The sequence below is a fragment of the Petaurus breviceps genome, unplaced genomic scaffold, assembly GCF_028583685.1.
Source record: "Petaurus breviceps papuanus isolate PSGF00001 unplaced genomic scaffold, PetGlider_PUasm1.0 185, whole genome shotgun sequence".
Classification (NCBI taxonomy): domain Eukaryota; kingdom Metazoa; phylum Chordata; class Mammalia; order Diprotodontia; family Petauridae; genus Petaurus; species Petaurus breviceps.
The window spans coordinates 36,280,296-36,285,984 of record NW_027185797.1 but is presented as its reverse complement, the minus strand read 5'-3'; positions in this window follow the sequence as shown (position 1 = coordinate 36,285,984).

Sequence of the window (5,689 nt, the reverse complement as noted above, 5' to 3'; positions counted from 1 at the left end):
AAGAAACACATTTGAAACAAAGGAATAACCACAGGGTAAAGGTAAAAGGCTGGAGTAGAATATATTATGCTTCAGCTGAAGTGAAATAAAAAGCAGGGGTAGCAATCCTTATCTCAGATAAAGCAAAATCAAAAACAAATCTAATTAAAAGAGATAAGGAAGGAAACTCTATCCCACTAAAAGGCACCATCGAGAATGGAGCAATATCATTACTTAACATATATGCACCAAGTGCTATAGCATCCAAATTCCTAGAGGAAAAGTTAAGGGAATTAGAGGAAGAAATAGATAGCAAAACTGTACTAGTGGGGGACCTTAAACTTAATCTCCCCCTCTCTGAACTTGATAAATCTAACCTCAAAATAAACAAGAAAGAAGTTAAGGAGATGAATAGAATTTTAGAGAGGCTAGATATGATAGATCTCTGGAGAAAACTGAATGGGTATAAAAAGGAATATACTTCCTTCTTAGCAGTTCATGGCACATACTCAAAAATCAACCATGTACTAGGGCATAAAAACTTCACAATTCAGTGCAGAAAGACAGAAATATTAAATGCATCTTTCTCAGATCATGATGCAATAAAAATCATATGCAAAAAAAGGGCCATGGAAAGATAGACTACAAACTAATTGGAAATTAAACAATTTAATCCTAAAGAATGACTGGGTAAAACAAGAAATTATAGAAACAATCAGTAACTTCATTCAAGAGAATGACAATAATGAGACAACATACCAAAATTTGTAAGATGCAGCAAAGGCAGTTCTTAGGGGAAGATTTATATCCCTGAGTGCATACATAAATAAATTAGAGAAAAGGGAGGTCAGTGAATTGGGAATGTAATTGAAAAAGCTAGAAAAGGAAGAAATTGTAAATCCCCAATTTAATACTAAATTGGAAATAATGAAAATCAAAGGAGAGATTAATAAAACTGAAATTAAGAAGACTATTGAATTCATAAATAAAACTAAGAGCTGGTTTTATGAAAAAACCAATAAAATTGATAGACCCTTAGTCAATATGATAATAAAAAAAGAAAGAAGAAAACCAAATTATGAGTATCAAAAATGATTAGGGCAAATCTACCTCCAATGAAGAGTAAATGAAAACAATAATTAGGAATTATTTTGCAAAATTGTATGCACATAAATTTGGTGATCTTAAGGAAATGGATGAATATTTGCAAAAATATAAGCTGCTCAGATTAACTGAAGAGGAAGTAAATTACTTAAATAACCCCATCTCAGAAAAAGAAATCGAACAAGCCATCATTGAACTCCTAGGAAAAAATCTCCAGGGCCAGTGAATTCTTTAAAGAACAATTGATTCCAATACTCAACAAACTATTTGGGAAAATTAGTGAAGGAGTCTTACCAAATTCTTTTTATGACACAAATATTGTACTGATGCCTAAATCAGGAAGAGAAAAAAAAGAGAAAGAAAATTATAGACCAATTTCCCTCGAATATAGATGCAAAAATTTTTTATAAAATATTAGCAAAAAGACTACAGCAACTTATCATGAGAATAATACACTTTGATTGGGTAGAATTTATTCCAGGAATTCAAGGATGGTTTAATATTAGGAAAATCATCAGTATAATTGATCATATCAACAATAAAACTAGCAGAAACCACATGATCATCTCAATAGATGGAGAAAAGGCTTTAGACAAAATACAACATCCATTCCTATTAAAAAGACCAGAAAGTATAGGAATAAATGGAGCCTTCCTTAAAATACTAGGTAGCATCTATTTAAGGCTGTCAGCAAGTATTATATGAAATGGGGATAAGCTAGAAGCATTTCCAAAAAGATCAGGGGTGAAACAAGGGTGTCCACTATCACCCCTCTTATTCAATCTGGTACTAGAAATGTTAGCAGTAGGAATTAGAGAAGAAAAATAAATCAAAGGAATCAAATTAGGCAAAGAAGAGACCAAGCTATCACTCTTTGCAGATGATATGATGATATACTTAGAGAATCCTAGAGAATCAAATAAAAAACTACTTGAGACAATAAATAAATTTGGCAAAGTTTCAGGATAGAAAATAAACCCACATAAATCCTCGGCATTCCTGTATATTTCTCTTTTTTAAGCAATTGGGGTTAAGTAACTTGCTCAAGGTTACACAGCCAGTTATTTTGTGTGGGTGTTAAGTTGGGTCGGAACCAATCCTGGGTCTCCCAACTCCGGGGCTGGCACTCCTACTCACTGCTCCACCTGGTAGCCCCATTCCTGTATTTTTCTAATGAAATTCAACAGCAAGAGATAGAAAGAGAAATCCCATTTAAAGTTACTGTAGATATTATAAAATATTTGGGAATCTACCTGCCAAAAAAAACCCAGGACCTATATGATCACAACTACAAAACACTTTTCACACAAATAAAGTCAGATTTAACTAATTGAAAAACATTAATTGCTCATGGCTGGGTGGAGCTAATATAATAAAAAAAATAACTATTTTACCTAAATCAAATTATATATTTGTGCCATACCAATCAATTTACAAAAAAAACTATTTTATAGAGGTACAAAAAAGTAGTAACAAAATTCATTTGGAAGAACAAAAGGTCCAGAATATCGAGGGAATTAATGAAAAGAAATGCAAGGGAAGGTGGTCTAGCTATACCAGATTTTAATCTGTATTATAAAGCAGCAGTCATCAAAACTACTTGGTACTGACTGAGCAATAGAGTAGTGGATCAATGGAATAGATTGGGCACACGAGATTCAGCAGTCAATGACTATAGTAATCTACTGTTTGATAAACACCAAAACCCAGTTTTGGGGATAAGAACTCACTATTTGACAAAAACTTCTGGGAAAACTGGAATATAGTATGGCAGAAATTGGGCATAGACAATTATCTAACACCATATACCAAAATCAAGTCTAAATGGGTGCAAGACCTAGGTATAAAGGCTGATACTGTAAGCAATCTGGAAAAGCAAAGAATAGTTTACCTGTCAGATTTGTGGAGAGGGGGAGACTTTATGACCAAACAAGAATTAGAGGGCATTATAAAATGCAAAATGGATAATTTTGATTACATTAAATTGAAAAGCTTCTGTACAAATAAAGCCAATGTAACCAAGATTAAGAGGGAAGTGGGAAATTGCAAAGGAATTTGTACAACTTATGTCTCTGATAAAGCACTCATATATAAAATATACAAAGAATTGAGTCAAATCTATAAGAATACAAGTCATTCCCCAATTGATAAATGGTCAAAAGATACGAACAGGCAGTTTTCAGAGGAAGAAATTAAAGATATGTATAAGCATATGAAAAATGCTCTAAATCACTATTGATTGGAGAAATGCAAACAAAAACAACTCTGAGGTACCACATCTCACCAGTCAGATTGGCTAAGATGACAAAACAGGAAAATGACAAATGCTGCAGAGGCTATGGGCAAATCGGAACACTAATGCATTGCTGGTGGAGTTGTGAACTGATCCAACCATTCTGGAGAGTAATCTGGAATTATACCCAAAGGGCTATAAATAATTTCATACCCTTTTACCTAGCAATACCCCTTCTAGGGTTGTATCCCAAAGAAATCATAAAAGTGGGAGGAAGTCCCATATGAACAAAAATATTTATAGCAGCTCTTTTTGTGGTGGCAAAGAATTGGAAATTAAGGGGGTTCCCATCAATTGGGGAATGGCTGAACAAGTTGTGTTATATGAATGTAATGGAATATTATTGTGCTATAAGAAACGAGGAGCAAATGGGCTTCATATTTACCTGGAGAGGCTTATACACACTGATGATGAGTGAGAAGAGCAGAACCAGGAGAAATTTGTACACAGTTACAGACACAACGTATATGTGATGACCAATTTTAATAGACTGGACTCTTCTCAGCAATGCAGGGTTATAAGTCAACCCAAAAGACTCATGATGGAGAGAAATGTCTACATCCAGAGAAAGAACTAGAAAGAACTGAATTTGAATCCAGATTGAAGCAAACTATCTGATATTTTTCTTTTTCTTATTTGGTTTTGTTTCCTCTTTCCCATTGTTCCTTCCATCTGAAACAATCCTTCTTTATAACCTGACTAATGTCTAATGTGAAGGTATTTGCAGATCCTATACTTGATTGTATGCTGTCATGGGGGGAGGGGATGGAGGGATAGAAAATTTGAAACTCAAGAAATTGTGGAACTGAATCTTGTAAAGTAAAAGTAAACAAATTAATAAAGACCAAAAACATTTTTTAAAAGAAGATAATTAGTTAATCTAATGAAAGTATTGTACTAATGTGCTAATGAGAGAAGGCTATAGGAGCTCCTCAGGGCCCTCTCTCCAGTTCCTATTCCTTTCCACGTCTTAACAAGAACCTTCCAGAAATAATAAATTAATCAATAAATGAAATTTAAAAACATTAAAAAAAAAAAGCACCTTGGCCCCTAAAGTCGTGAAACAAGAGCTTTTAGGAAGAGGAAGATTTAAGGAATCCACCACAAAGTAATTACTACAGGACAAATAACTAAAGGCTAACTTACAAGTATAGTGAGACTAATGCCCCCACCTTCACCCAACCCTTTACCAATGACCCATGTAAGACTTGAAAAGTTGGCAATGGCTACTCCATATCTTGCAGAAGTTTGTTGTTGTTGTTTTTAAGAACAAGAACCTCATTTTTTTGTTAATGAAAAAAGTGGTAAAGAAGGAAGCCTAATACATCCACATCTCAAATAATTCTAGAAAGCAGCAATAATTAAAACAAACTGGTACAAAGACAATTGTGACTCCAAGATGTCGATCCAATGTGAAACAAAAGGACGCTAAGTCACTCCAAGCATTTTCAATTTGCTATGGGGTCTGTGGTCTCTAAATAATTGGTTCCAAGAACTTTCTTGTAATATTGACTGCCTCCTCTTCAGTCCTAGCTGTTGTTTTGTTTGTTTGTTTGTTTGGGGTGTTTTTTGGCTTTTTGGAGGGCAATTGGGGTTAAGTGACTTGCCCAAAGTCACTTGGCTAGTAAGTGTTCCGTGTCTGGGGTCAGATTTGAACTCAGGTCCTCCTGACTCCAGGGCTGGTGCTCTATTCACTGTGTCACCTAGCCACCCCAATCCTGATTGTTTTTATGCACTTAGAGAGCACTGAAAATGTAATGAGGCAGTACAATTTCATGATTGGTTAACCCAGAAATATGGAACATTCTAAGATTGATTCAAGGTCATTTCCATCAACCATAAACACATTTTTAGCAGACTTTTTAAGTCATTAATTCTACATCAGGCTTTGCTTGGGAATGGGTATTCCACCTGCCACCTCAGTAGAAATTTTCCTAGGAAATAAAATATGTGGTGTTCTGGTCAGCAGTATGCTAGGAAGTAAGGAAGTGATAGCAAGAGGAAATGTCAATAAGTCAACAAGTAGCAGTGATAATGCTTCATGCAGCTACTGACTTGTCCCATGATTTTTGTCAAATCAGTCTTGATGTTTGAGAATGTTCTGGTTCAGATGAGTAAATGGGATGTAACGCAGAAACAACAATATTGTATAATGAAGATCTGGGAATCACAGCCATTCTCAGCAATACAATGATCCAAGACAACCCCAAAGGACTCATGATGAAGCATTTTATCTGTCTCCAGAGAAAGAACTGATTCTATCTAAATAAAAATTGAAGATTTTTGGCTTCTTTTGTTTCCTTCATTCTTTTT